We start from the raw sequence: 15799 nt of genomic DNA, 5'->3' as shown, positions 1-15799 counted from the left end.
TCCACATTAACAGCAGCATAAAGAACTGGAGCAGAAACGCAAACATCACTGTTACAATAAATAAAACCTACGGCCATGAGTATTAAATACCGATTGACAGTAATATTGCACTTTTCTATGGATTTTAAGATTTAGAGTACCCTCTGAAATTCTAATTTGTCTGACCCGTGGCTCTTGACTGCTAAATTAAAGCAACATTTAAGTCAATCCTAATTTTAGCACTATAAAATCTCACACACAGCTAGGAATGGGGGCAGCCGGCTCCTACAAACAACATAGAGGCGGGGAGCACCTGATCACATGCCAACATGAACATTTTGTAAACCCAGCCCTTTCAGTCCTAAATACAGAAATCGAAACTTAGTACTTTACTTGCACTTTACTGAGCACCAGCTGGGAGAAGCAAATCTTTCACTGAAGCAACTAGTGTAAAGGCTCATTCTCACTTTACAAGCACTCTGTGACTGTAAGTAAAACAACTTTGATGTATTCCATTGTTGATATAAATGGTGATAAACGCGAATTTGCTTGGTGGCCAGGATACGATCCCATCAAAATTGACAGGTGGGATCACATATGGTACTAATTGTTTGATGTGCTGTGCTAACAACTACTAATTTTAGTGCTGAAGGGTTATAAACGACCGAAGTTTGCGTTGTAAAGCTATAGCGCGTTGAATGAAGTCGGATAGTCATTGTTCATGCCTTCTAGTTTTCTGACCTCGATTATTCTCCTATATGTTTACCAGAGTTTTCCTGTAGACTCTGCAGCTTCATTAGTCCGTAGTTTGAAGAGCGTGACTTGTGAGTCATGTCCTGTGTTTCATAGCTGTCAGTGAGTCAGGGACCACACATCTCAACTGTTACATTTTTTTTGCAGGATGCCTAGATTTTTGCCTCACGTTTTTTGTTCTGTTTCTCAAAAATTCTGATTTTTCTGGCAAATCAGCGAGGAATGAGTTCACTAAATAATTGTGTTTCAGACTTCGTATCCTTCAGTGAATGCATGGTAACTCAATATATTTTATTATAAGAGCAATATTTGAAATGTGTCACTATTTTTGAGGCTTTGTCCCCCATTGTTTTTGGCTTTGTGCAGGTATATTTTGTGGTAAGAGGTTGACACTCTGTTAGGGACCAGTCTGAGCAGAATCTGGGTTAAACGTAAAAATAATCTGGGACACTTATAACATTAATACTGTTAACTTGACAATGAGACATTGGTACTGGCAGATTAAGAAAAAAAGGTGTGTGTGCGCGCGCGTGTGGCCGTTCATTTTAAAAAGGTGTGTGCGCGTCTGGCCGTTTTTTTTTTAAAGGTGTGTGCGCGTGTGGCCGTTCATTTTAAAAAGAAGGTGTGCGTGGTGTGTTAAACCGGGCTTCGTGAGGGAAAGTGTATGTGTGTGTGTATGGAATTTAAATTGTGTCTCTGTATGAGAGGTAAAGTGCATGCGTTGCTGTTTGAGAGAGTAGGTGTGCGTGTATGAGTTCAGTAGGAGACTACATTTCCACATTATTGCATAAAGGTAGCTGTCATAGCCAAGGCAGCCCGCAGGATTTTTTGCAGGGGGGTGTGTGTGCAAACCCAGTGCCCCACCCACATAGCTCTCCCCGCCCCCTGCCAACAGCCCCGCCCAAGTCCACCTCCCAAGCTCCGCCCACACAGCCATTCCAGTGTCCCATTACTTGGCTATTTCTCCCCATTTGCGGTAGACACTGTTCAAATCTCTGTGTGCATACTGTTTTATGCTTTAGTTCTACAATGATTACAGGCAGTTGGATTTCATTTACAACTTTTATTTCAAACATTATAGCCCAAACACTGAGACATTTACTAAACCTAAACAAAGCAATAGTCTTACAATGAAAACCGACTTGGCATTAAAGCTTTTCTACTTTTGAAACTCACATTCAATGAAACAGCATTGAAACGCACATTCAAAAAAAATGCATATGGCCAGTGGCAGGTTAATTACCTTTGAACTGTTTTCAAGCAATAGGCTCCTTGCACACTGTTAGGGCCATGCAAAAGTTTTGATTTTCCTGATTGTATTAATTATAATATATAATTGAATTATATCCCTTGTATTATACAGCAACACTTGTTTGAGTGTCTCTGCCGAAGTAAAAGTAATCTGAATAATTCCACATTAAAGATATATGAAACTAATGAAGATGTTGTTGCTAGAAAACAACTGTATATTTCAGTGTTTCATCTACAAATTCAGTGCCTGCTGCTGTCAAAGAATAAATTGCCTATGTTAAATTAAAAAAATGGTAAGCTGGTATATTGCAATAGAAAATGGAGGGCAAGCTGAAAAACAGGTTCATAGTTATTAAGCATCTCATCCAAAGGAGGACATCCTCAGGACTGCAGCATACAAATGTACATGCTGTAGGAATAGAACCTCAAGCTTCTACATTAAGGTGCAAGTATTCTACTTGTGGTGCTACTAACATAGCTTTAACACGTTATACCACAATAGAGATACCATTTGGTAAGCAAAACAGTTGCACATTGTAAATCGACTTGGCATGAGCAGCAGTAAACTTCGCTTCCCTTAAAACTCACAGTTCCTTGAAAATGCACTTGAAAATAAATTCCACCTGCTAACTCTAACTTGGGCATTTCACTTTCTCTCTATCTCTCTCTCACAAACATACCACACCCCTCAAGGCCTCAACCTTAGTGCAAGAAATCTGGACAAAGCCTAAAATAAATGGGGACAGATTATAAATATGGCTCTCATAAACTTAGAAAATTGCAAGAGTAACAGGATTTGTGTTAGTATGCATTTTTCTAAATGATATGACATCTAAAACTGAAATGTCTCATTATTTAGCAACTTCAGTCCTTTTTAGGAGGAATATGGGGCAAAAATCTGGACATTCTGCAAAAACCTGGACAGCTGAGGGGTATGCTACCTCCCTCTTATACACATACACACACACACACACAGCCCAAATAATTCTGGTCAGACTTTAATTAGTTCTGGGAAGGTTGCACTGAACGGCACCGTGCTTGATCTGAAGTGGGTGAAATCCTGGTAGCCAATGATAACTGTGATCTGCAGCTCAGCAATGTGGATCATTAAAGCATTTTTAGCAGAGCATTGTTTCATCACTACCTGTTGTGTTTGCACATAAGCTGTAATTATTTCAAACATTTGCCTTTTTTGATTACTACAGAGTACATTTACCCACCAGAGCTATTGTGTTTTGACTTCAGTGTGGAGCTTACCTAGTTGTTGCAGGGCTTGGCTTTTAAGTAAGGTAGCAATGCTTATTTACCATATACCATTAAAGCCACCCAACTAAGTGTACTAACACACAGACACTGCTATAAGACACTGGTCTCCAATAAAATGTAATGAGCTTCTGAAAATACTGTAATCCTGTCCTTTTATTACAAATGCTGTCATATGCATTTCAATACCCAAGGCTTATACATTATCTAGTTATGCAAATATTCTCTGCATGGCAACAACAAAAGGCCTTCAATGCTGGTAATTCTTTAACAATATGCTTACTAAAGCTTAATTGCATCTTACAATCTCCGACAAGCTTACCTGATGTTCATTAAAACATGGCTACTTGAACAGAGCAACAGGGCACTGTGACAGCATTCAGTTCCTGAATAATAAGAAGCATAAATCAACAGTATAAAAATCTGATAGAAAACCAGAACATTCTGCAAAATCAAGGACAGATGAAAAGCCACGGTTGTATTTGTGATCTACCTTGGATGGGGGAATACTCTGTACACTTACACTGCATAACTGCTCCTTGCTTTCCTTGGACACATCCAGAGCCACTACAATGGGGGGTGGGGTGCAATAAGTATGTCATCATTTGAAATGTCTCTGGCTGACAGTGATGGCTCTGACACTCGTACCTCTCAACTTCAGAGCAAGAAATCTGGACAAAGCCATACATAGAACTAGAAGTGGGACACAGACCCAAAAATAAGGCCAATTTTTAAATATTGCTTTTATTAACTTAGATAATAGAACAGTAGTAGATCTTGCATTAATTTAATTTTTCTGAAGGGTATAAAATCTGAAACTCAAATGTCTGCCATTATTTTCTAACTTCAATCTTTAATGACTTGCCACTAATTTGCCAGAAAACCACAAGTTTATGAAAAATGGACCAAAATGTGATGCAAAAATACCTGTCAAAAAAGGGACTCCTTTTTAGTATTAACATTGTTAACTTGAGCAGCTAACAAAATAAGAGCATCTACATGCATTTCTGAAATAAAAGTAATCTATAACTCTGATCATTACAGTTATATATAATTGTAAACCCTCCACATTTTCTTCCAAAAGTGCCATTTTGGACGAGGGATTATTAGGGGAGAGCAACATTTTGAGCCAAAATTGGGGACAATTGAGAGGTTTGGATATTCCTAATCTACAAAGTGATTTGCACGTACCTCTCAACCTCTTAATGCAGGAAATCTGGACAAGGCCAAATATATTGGGGGCACATACAAACACTACTAAAAATTGCTCTTGTATAAACTTAAGACAGTCTTGCATTAGCATGCATTTTTCTGAAGGTTATGATGTCTGAAACTCAATGTCATTTAGTGACTTCATTCCTAAATGATTTGCTAGAAAACCACAAATTTTATGAGGAACAAACCAAAAATAAGAAGCAAATATCTATTCATTCTGCAAAGATATGGACAACTGAGAGGTATAGTTCAATCGGGGCTGTCTGAGTTTGCTACCCCCCCCCCCCTCACAAAATCATGGTCGAATGGAGCCTCCCCCTGCAGCCTTTCCAATGTCCCATTCCTTGGTTATTTTGCCCCATTTACCATAAATACTGTAATGTGCATACTGCTTTACTTCTGCGATAATTTAGGATTTCATTTGAAAATATTATTTTGCATTTTACAGCACAAACCCTAATACATATCTTAAACAAAGCAATGCAGTCTCACAATGAAAACAGGCTAACATTAAAACTTCTCTGCCCTTGAAACTCACATGCATTGAAACCCACATTCAAAGAAAATACATTTTGCCAGTGGCAATATTAACTCTGGGCTGTCTTCAAAATCATAGGCCCCTCGAACATAACATACACATGGTCTTTGATACACCTTCCTGACTGTATTACATTATATTCCTTGTACAATACAGTACAGTTGTTAGAGGGCATTTTAAATTTATTGTTTTGAACATTTTTCCAGTAAACAATGAAACAAAATGCATACACCAATGACAAAACTGCCCAATTCAGAACATTTCCATCATAAAAAGTCTACTCAACCTTCTATAGTCCACCAGAATCAGTAAAAAATATGCACAATCTCTGAAGTAGTAAAATCCACATTAAAGAAATTTGTAACTAATAAAGAGGTTGCTGCTAGCAAACAACTTTATATGTCATTGTTTAATCTACAAATAAAGTGCCTGTTACCCTTGAAGAATAAATTGCCTTTGTTGCATGCAATAAAAAAATGATAAGCTAGTAATACCGCAATAGGGAATGGATAGCAAACTGATAACAGGTTCATAGTTACTAGGTATCTTTGCCAAAAAGGACTGCAGCATCCACCCCCTTTACAACACAGTACAGTATCAGCAGTGCATCTACCTACAGTGGGAGTAGAACCCACAGCCTTCTGCATCAAAAGCAAGTACACTATCTGTTGTGCTATTAACAATGCAAGCAGACTAAACATAAGCAGCACTAAACTTTTGCCCCCTGCAGCTCTCAGCTCATAAAATCTACTCGACACTCAACTGTATCTCTGAACTTTGCAGCACAAGAAATCTGGAAAAAGCCAAAATTTATTGGGGGGGGGGGGACAGAAGGCCAAAAACCAGGGACACATTTTAAACATTGCTTGTATAATGTTGAAAATTTGCTAGAATAAAATGCGTTACCACCATACATTTCACTGCCACGTCTTGAACCCAGGGGACCCTGTGCAAAACAGTCAGAGGAACATACCACTACGCCAAATCAGCTGTTTTGTGAAAGAGGAAGACTGAAACTTAAATGGCTACCATTTAGTGAATTTAGTTCTAACCATAGCACAGCTGTCAACCTCTTAGCACAAAATACCTGAACAAAGCCAATAATGGGTGAATACAGCCCCCAAACATTCAGTGAATTCAGTTCTCACCATAGCTCTCAACCTCTTAGCAAAAAACACCCGGACAAAGCCAGTAATGGGGGAATATAGCCTCCAAACATATTCAGTGTATTCAGTTCTTACTGAAGCTCTCAACCTTAGCACAGAACCTGGATGAAGCCAATAAATACCTGAACAAAGTCAATACTGGGTGAATACAACCCCCAAACATATTCAGTGAATTCAGTTCTTACCATAGCTCTCAACCTTAGCACAAAACCTGGATGAAGCCAATAATGGGAGGGGAATACAGTCCCAAAGACAGGGACACATTTCAAATATCCATCTTGTACACTTAGAAAATTGCTAGAATAAAAGCTTTTGTTACCATGCACTTTCTGAAGAATATGAAGTCTGATATTGAAATGAGTGCCCATTTTTTTTTTAACATTTGTTAACCAGGAAAGTCTGACTTGGAAAATAAGCTAATTTTTAGAGAAACACTCCAGACAGCCAAGGAACGAGAGAACATGTAGCTGTCAGGCAACAAGGACACAAATACAGAAACCACAGATTTTATGAAGAACAGAAAAAGTATGAGGAAAAAACCTGCAACATTTTTACAAATGGTGGTGTGTAGGGAATTTAGGCTCTTGCCACTTGGGCCCAAGGTACAGGGTTCAAGCCTTATTCTCTACTCACCACCATGTAACTCCTAGGGCATTTTACACTCCCCCACCACCTTACTAAAGCAGCCCGTTTCAGTTCCCGCTCCACTAAAGCGTCCCATCTTCCGTCCGTTTCAGTTCCCGCTCGCTTGCAAGGGTCCCATCTTCATTTCAGTTCCCGCTTGCTTGCAAGGGTCCCATCTTCAGTAAAGTCCTCTAAACCGTCCGTTTCAGTTCCCGCGCGATGATGTCACAGCATCCTCTAAACTGTCCATTTTAGTTCCCGCTCACAAACTGCGCGCGATGATGTCAGCATGCCTGCGACTGGACTTCTTAAAGAAGAACGCCCTAAAAAAAATTTTTTTTTTAAATTAAAATATTAATTTGTCAGCGGATTCCAGGGGGGTGCAAGTGCACCCCCTTGCACCTGCCTGCGGGCACCCTTGTCAGTAGGACTCCTACTGTAGGAGACTACATTTCCACATTATTGCATAAAGGTAGCTGTCATAGCACTGCAGAGAATTTCCTAATGTAACAAAGGTTATATGTCCCAACATTATTACGCTTTAGAAAATTATGGAGGAATTGATTTTGCTGACTGGTTGTTAGAGCCCATATCCTTTCTTGCACTCTTAATCTATAACATTAATGCAGTACTATTCACTGCAGTACTAGGGATTTGTCATATGAAAATTTATACCACCAGATATTGACCAGTGGTATGTTTCAAGTCTCAACCACTGTTAACTGGTGTTTTATAACTATACTGTGTGTGGCTGACTATAAGCACTGGGCTTCACCTTTATTACTGCATGATTCAATTGCAGTATTGCTGATCGTATTGTAGCTTTAGTTCTACTGAGAGATTTGCAGATCCTTGGTGTTGCAAAATGGTGGTGACTAGGGTAGTAATGTTTTAAATTATTGTGTCAAGCTGGGAGGTAATGCGGGGCAAGGCAACTTGTTGTGTCTGTGTCAGCAGGAGCTTTGAACAGATGGCTGACAGTGTGGCGGAAGAGAGGCTAAAGTGCAAAACTGTCAGTCAGTTTTCTCAAGCGATGACATTTTTTGCTGAACTAACAAAATATTCATGAAAGCTGTAGTCCTTTATTATTGTGTTAAACTTATTTAGCAGGACTATAGAATCATTTCAGTTATGCAGACTTAATATTTATAAACAGTCATCAGATGAAGATACTACCAATGACTGATTTATCTGACAATGCAGCGTTTACACACCATTGTTTTCTCTAATCACCATGAGACTTTAATGTACAGTAGCTGCAATCTGCATAGAGAAGTGGCACTCACAATCTAGTCATTCTTAAATTTCAAACCGGTACTAGGTATACATTTACAGCACATGCTGTACGGTAAGTTTATGTCACTGATATATGCCCCAATCAGATTTTTTTCCTATAGCAGCAGTGATTGTGACCCCTAAAATTAAAGTGCCAGAAGCATATACTGTCTATATAGGCACATAGGCTGACCTCAAATCACGGGTGACTCATATACATTTAATGTAACTATTGCCATTAGCCATTTGGGCTAAGTCCTACAGTTCTGTATAGTTGCACACCTTCCCTGTTTTTTAATATAAGCAAGACTGTCACTTAGCTTCAGTTATTTAGAATTAATGTTATTTTGAGCTTATATGACAAAAAAAAGCTTGGAATGTCATATGCTGATATGGTAATGCTCTAAATAAAGAATTTGCCTCAGGGCACTAAATGCTGGAAAATAGTTATAACAAATCATTTTACCAATTCTGCAAATGTAATAGAATCTGTAGTCTAAATTCCAGGAATATAAACAATATGATCAGTGACAAAACCCAGGAATGTTCTGGTAAAAGGGTAATAGACTAGTGCCTGCATGTATATCAAATGGCTTAGATTTCACTAAGTCTTCTTCCCCATTAAATGAAGGCGTTAAGAAACACAGATACCCTCTCTAACCATGGCTTCAACGTATCTTCTGACTGTAAGAAATCAAATGTAATCAAATGAAAAGGAATTTGTACATTTACATTTATGAAACAAATTGTCACTAATTCTTCCTAAAGAAATCTTAACTGTATATTGGAAAAAAAATAACATTAGATGACAGCTACCAGTAACAAGTAATTTTTCTTTGTGAACAAACTGCTTAGCAGAGATCTGTCTGACTTAATGATAGGTGTTATACATTTTCAATCTCGTTTACTGCAATCAAAATCTGTTCTGCTACTTGACAGGAACTATGATCATATTTTCAGAGGTTAAACAAAAAGCAGAGTGCACAATGTTGCAGTGGATAGTGTTGTCATTTCACAGCAAGATGTTCTCCGGTTTGATTCTCAACTGGGGTACCTTTGTTGTGGAGTCTGCATGTCGTCGCTACGTTCACGTGGGAGCCTGCATGTCCTCCTGAGTTCATGTGGGTTTGTGCCAGTTTTTCCCCACATTCTAAAGATATGCAATAGGTGGATTTGACACTCTAAATTAACCACAGGTGTGAGTGTGCATGTGAGTGTGTGGTAAGGAAGCACAACAATGGCAGGTGTAACTATCTGATGGCGTAAATCTTGTCTCTAGATGATGATTACTGTTGAAATGGCACCCTGATCCCATGTGGAAAAACGGGTTGTGGATGGAAACAAACAAACAAAAAAATAAAAACAATTAAACTAGCTTTTGTTTTAAGGCTGAAACCATTTGAACATATCTTCAAAATGCTGTTTAGAATATGGTCTGTAACAAAACTCAAAAGGAAGTCAGTAATTTACTCAAAAAGGTAACCTGACTCAGATAGTCAAACTAATGAAAATAATTCATGCATTCCCTGTAAGTGAATGGAGTGGAGATGTAGAGCCAAAGATGTTTTGCTTTTTTCTTTGTTGTGCACCCTCATGTTGGTAAGGAATGAAGGACAGGTGTTTGGTAAGACGGTGCAATTCTACGTAGCCAGACTTGCTATATGTATCGGTGAGTAGTTAAATGTTTGCAAACTCCTTAGTTTGAAACATAAAAGTATGGACTCACCTGTGTATTATTATTGAATTTCTGCAGTGCTAATTCATGTACAGGTGCTTGAGGATTAGTACATAAAATATAAATAGAATAAAACCACCAGCTTCTCCTTAGCTCTTAAATAAATGAAGGAACCTCTGAATTCTATTCCAGAAGCATTCTGTGTTAATGAGCCGCAATAGCCTGTCTGCTTATAGTGACAAAGCTGCCTGAGAATGTGACTGGACCTCTGAGTCCATCCAAAGCCCTCATGTAGATAGCTCCATCAGTATGGCAAGACTGGTATTGTGGGGATGCAGCTAGCTTGAAGTACCGATTTCATCATACAGTTAGAGCTGCATGGTTATGAGATGTTCAGTGCCACTGCATTATTTGTAGGGCATATAGTAAATGCCTTCATAATGGCCAGCACTCCTGTCATTCCTGCATTCACCATCTCTAGGAAGACAGGTGTGGGTGTCTGTCCCCATATAAAGTTTAGGGTACGGCTCACACTATTCATGTGCTGGGTCCTCCCATAATTCTTGATACCTGCACTATAGATAACCTGTCTGTAGAACTAGGTATTGCAGGCAGTCCAACTTCATCCTCGGCTCTTGTCTGCAATACCTACTTCCACATACAGGTAGTGATTTCACCATGTCAAGAAGCCCATCTATATCAACAGGCTTCACCACTGATTCTGGCAGGTACATTGGTAAGTTTTACAAATGTACAATGCCAAATTAGTTTAATATTGTAAGCACAATGCCCTTTTTGGAATTGGACATGGGGTTGACCAGTCTCCATTAGCATATGCTGAATGGGGTATGCGAGAGTCCTGTGTTCTTCAATTGAGTATGAAGTAACACACACAGGTGGAAGTGTTACTCCAGGCCAAAAGGTTTTCAATTCAGCCCAAAGTTTCAGATCAGCTTACCGGACTATAACTAAAAATCAGTGCTCAGTGTATTAGGAAGAGTCTACAAACTGTAATATAAGAATATGCGTATATTAATGCAAGAACTTACCAAGTTTTGCACTACATTAAGAAAATATGTATCGTCATTTGAAACTTCATATTTGTCTACTACATGTTACATTATAAACAGCTGTGAGGTTCTACAAAAAACATACTGAATACCTCTGATCTACAAAGTGTTAAACAATTTTTAAAAATTACAATGGAGAGTTGCATTTGCAAGGAGCTTTCCCCCCTGCATCCACTGTATGTATGTTTTGTACCTCAGACTTCCTTTACTAAATATAATGTCTCTGAGGTTACACTGCAAGATCTGGGGAACACTTAGTTTAGTGATAAACTGAGCATTTTCTCTTTCTCCAAGGTTATGTGACCTCAGAGGTTAGTATATTTAGTAAAGGAGGCTACTAGGGTCAAGTCCTGCCTCATTGTGGTGGTACAGGAGGATTTTGCACTCATGTAGAGGCATTTGACAGAATATACCAGGACTTTTTCATAACATCACAATTGGACATTGCTCTGTTACATTTGATTCCTAATGAGTACTGAGTTTGTATTTGATTACGTAATGAGTATCGAGTTTGTAAGAGTAGACCACCTGTGATATACCATGAAAAAATCAAGACCATAAAAACAAATCACATTAACACTGCATACTGGCTCCATTACAACATTTTCGTTTGCAAAAATTTAGAGAAACTAAAATATAACTGGCATGTTTGCTCTTGTTTACATTAATCATGCCTTATAACATCTGTCCTTTGACATCCCCTCTACCCCTTATATATTCCCTCCTTGTAGAACCCCACACCATTTCAACTTAACTTTCCCTTTATTATTCCCCCTTAGTCTTCTGTAAAATCCTTTAGTCCCCCTCTTAAGTTCACATTTACTCTTGGTTAATTTTCACACAAATTCTGTTCTAGCAACTTTCAAAGTTAAAGTGCAATATTTAAAATCTACCCCTGTTTTTCAGCCATTGCATCCACATTGTTAGGCTTTGTCCAGATTTTTTGCACTAAGAGGTTGACAGGTATGTATACTTCTCAATTGTCCAGATTTTTGCCTCATATTTTTGGCCTGTTCCTCATATTTGTGGTTTTCGGCAAATCACTGAGGATTTAAATAACTAAATGTCATGCATTTGAGTTTCACCCTTCATTTCCTTCAGAAAATGCATGCTAAGACAAATGCTGTTATTGTAGCAACTTTGTAGGTCTAAAAGAGCAATATCTATAATCTGCCCCTGTTTGGGGGCCTTTGTTCCCCCCCATAATTTTAGCCTTTCTTCAGATTACTTGTGCCAAGAGGTTGAGAGGTATGGAAGCATGGTATGTAGTGCCCTAGTTGCTGATTATTTGGTGCATTTTAAGGGGGATAGGGGTTCTGCATTCCATAGTGTGCCCTCCTTTGTTTAGGATACCTAGTAACTATGAACTTGTTGGTTTCTCAGTCATCCTCTTTTGCAATATTACCAGTTTACCAATTTTTTTCTTATGTAATGTAGGCAATTAATTCTTCAAGGACAGGAGGCACTGAATTTGTAGATAAAATACTGGCAAACTTTACATTTCAGTAACAGCCTCTTCATTAGTTACACATCTGTTTAATGTAGAATTATTCAGATGAATTTTACTTCTGCAGATATTGTCCTTATTGACTGATAGTGGTGGGTTGTAATGACAGATGGTTGAGAGGCCTTTTATGGTTAAAATATTCTGAAATGGGTAGTTGTCATCTGTTCATGCATTTTGTTTCATTGCTTACTGAAAAATGTTCAAAACTACAAATTTAAAACAGAAAGCCATTTTGTTTATCAAATGGCACACTGTGTTTTAAAATCTGAAAGCATGTTAGTAGCATAATTGCCTTTGGTGCAGAAGGCTGTGGATTCTACTCCCACACCATGTAGATGGAGTGCTAGTATTGCAGTGCCCATATGATTGTTGATTATTTGGTGCATTATAAGGGGGATAGGGGTTCTACACTCCTGAGTATGTCCTTTGTATGAGATGCCTAGTGACTATGAACTTGCTGGTTTGTTAGTTATTTCCTATTGCAATATTACCAACTTACCATTTTTTAATGTATTACAGGCAATTAATTCTTCAAGGGCAGTAGGCACTGAATTTGTAGATAAAACCTTGATATATGAAGTTTTGCCCGTAGCAACCTCTTCATTAGTTACAGATTTCTTTAATGTGGAATTTAGATGATTTTACTTCTGCAGAGATTGTGTGTATGGAGTAGTATTGGTGGATTGTAATGACAGAAGTCTTGAGTGGTCTTTTATGGTTGAAATTTTCTGAAAAGGGTAGTTATTGGTTCATACATTTTGTTTCATTGCTTATTAAAAGAATGTTTAAAACTACAAATTTAAAACTCTTTCTAACAAGTGGTGCTGTATTATACAAGGAATATAATTCAATGCAATCAGGAAGGTGAATCAAAGAACAAATACAGATATGCATGGCCCTAAAAAATGTGTGCAAGGAGTCTGTTTTGAAAACAGCCCAAAGGTAAACTTAATTATTCAATGGCCAGATGCATTTTCTGATTGTGGCTTTTCATGCCGTTTCAATGAATGAGTTTTTCCATTTCAATGAATGTGAGTTTCAAGGGCAGAGAAGATTACTGCTTATGCTAAGTCTGTTTTCATTGCAAGTCTGTATTGTTTAGCAAATATCTACCTGTGTGTGTACTATTTTATTTTAATATCTGTAATCACTGTAGAAGCAAATAAGAGAACAGTATACATGATAACTGGTGAGAAGTAACCAAATAATGGAACACTGGAATGGCTGAGGAGGGGGTTGCTGCAGGAGGGGCTGCTCTGGGTGGGCATTCTATTACCCTGCCTTGGGCCCTGTTTGACCATGATCGAGCTCTGGTATTTAAAGTAGAAAATACTATGCAGAGGTAGTTGCAGTTAACGATACCTTGTAATGTAGTTATTCTTCCTATGCATATAAATAATTTAAGGGAGTGACCCTGTGGGTGTGGCTCAAATAGGGGTGTTTCACGACTATGGTGTGGGTGGGGCTTAAGGGGCGCCAGAGTACTACTTCGCCTAGGGCACCATTTCGGCTAAGGCCGGCCCTGGGTGCAGCGGTAGCATTGTTGCCTCACAGCAAGAGGTTCTCCCGTTCGTTTCCCGGCTGGAGTGCGGGGAGTGCCTTCTGTGTGGAGTCTGCATGTCCTCCCCGCGGTTGGGTGGGCGTTCGAAAGACATGCGTAAATGGGCATGCATTGGTTGAATGTCGAGCTGGCACCTCTGCGTTCTTCAAAATCTGCTGCTAGTCATTAGCGGACCAGAGTTCCGCAGTGGCGACCCCTAACAGGGAAAAGCCGAAAGACAACAACTCTTGTACAGTTTGTCTCTATTGTTTCATGCAACGTGTAGGTCCTTGAGATGCTACAAATGTTTTATGTAACTATTGGTAAATGTATGATTTTTTATACTAAATTCTCAGTATAATTGCCATTTTTTATGTTTTACTCAGTCAGGATACGCCTACTAAATAAGAATTGTCCTAAGAAATGAGGACTGGTGACACAGTTTGCCCTTCATTATGCCATCTCCCCTGTTAGTTTTACAGGAAATGTATTAGTGATGTTGATATGCAAAACTTTGTCCCCTGCCTTTTTTATCATTTTTAGGTTCATAGATGTTTACTAGGCTAATGACCACAAGGGCCTTTTTAAGCCTGGCTGTGCATCCCAAATCTCTGACAACTACTTGAACACTGGATAAATGTGAGCAGGGATTTGGGATATGAACCATTTACAAGCAGGTGCCTGAGAAGTGACCCATTTATAGGCAGCCTGTGTCCATTGGAGACATAAGTACCAAACCAGGGATGAATTTCCTGTTCCCCCATCTAGTTTTTCAAGTTACGCTTGAATTGGGTTAGAGAGGAAATTAGCTACAAATGGATGGGGAGCTTGTTCCAGAGAAGGGGTAGTCTCTGGGATACATACCTGCTTCTCCAGCATGTTCTGTTTATATCACAGGCATGGTTTAAGTCTTTAGAATGCATAATTCTTGTGCTATTTGTTTTGTGGATATGCAGGAAGTCTATCAACGTGGGGTCTGACAATGTTAGATCTCCCCTCAACAGCCTATAGGAGACAAAATATTGGGATAGGGCCTTGAGGCGGTCTGCATAAGACATGTTACTTATGCCTTGTATTCTTTTAGTCAGGAACCTCTGTGGACGTTCCAATTGTTGCATGTGACTGGTGAGGTACATACCAAAGGTGGCATTGTACTCAATGATGGGTCTAATGAATGCTGAATATAATAGAACAGTGACTTCCTTGGACCTAGATACCATACTTTTGTTTGTAAGTTGCACAATATAGAATTATTTCCTCACTACTGAAGACACGTGATGGGCAAAGGCTAGATTACTATGTATGTCCTCAAGTCCTTGACTGCTGGGTCAACTCTTAGGCGTGTGTTGTCTGTTGTTAGAAGAGTTACCAAGGGTGGATGTCTTCCCAAAGGATAGTAGTATGCATTTCTTGGCATTTGCCATTCTTGGCTCTCCTCTGCCGGCTATTTTGTTTAGCATAGTACTGGACCGTTTTTGTCTCCAGAGCCTGTAATTGGACCAATACAGCAGAGACAATACTAATATGAAGGCGATCCCTCGGGAAGCGACTTTCTAACAGTACTAAACACCAACCTATTGAAACTCATTTTAAGTAATAATAGACGCTGCTACTTCGCTAAGTGTCCTGGTGTGTCTGGATTCTGATATCCACTATTGCTTGTTCCTTTTGTGGCCCTTCTGTCTGCCACTTATTATTTTAATCTTTGGCTTAGTGCTGACCCGCCTGGTCTACCAAGCCACCCTATGCTGAAACTTTAGTGAGCCTTACCGAGGCGTCTGACTATGCAGCAATACTCTCTGCACTAAACCAGCCTTAGTCTCTCTCCCCACCTGTAGTTTCCTAACGCTGTTCTCTATAGGTGTCTTTCATTAATGCAGTCTATCTGTATTTAGATATTCCCATTAACAAGGCCTACCTCAACTAAAGGTCTTCAAAGTTTT

The 15799-nt window shown here is 39.0% G+C and overlaps 1 protein-coding gene across 1 annotated transcript in view; it reads left to right on the top strand.

Annotated features, from left to right (window-relative positions):
• The first annotated feature begins 337 nt into the window (after positions 1–337).
• The window catches only part of LOC122801039, a 141349-nt gene continuing 125887 nt past the window's right edge, over positions 338–15799 (top strand). The window contains exon 1 of the mRNA XM_044070502.1: positions 338–466. The gene's annotated coding sequence lies outside the window, so the exon portion shown is untranslated. The remainder of the gene's footprint in view (positions 467–15799) is intronic.

Source organism: Protopterus annectens, chromosome 4.part1 (assembly GCF_019279795.1).
Source record: "Protopterus annectens isolate FY-2018-M chromosome 4.part1, PAN1.0, whole genome shotgun sequence".
NCBI lineage: Eukaryota > Metazoa > Chordata > Ceratodontiformes > Protopteridae > Protopterus > Protopterus annectens.
This window is presented reverse-complemented; position numbering and strand designations above follow the sequence as displayed.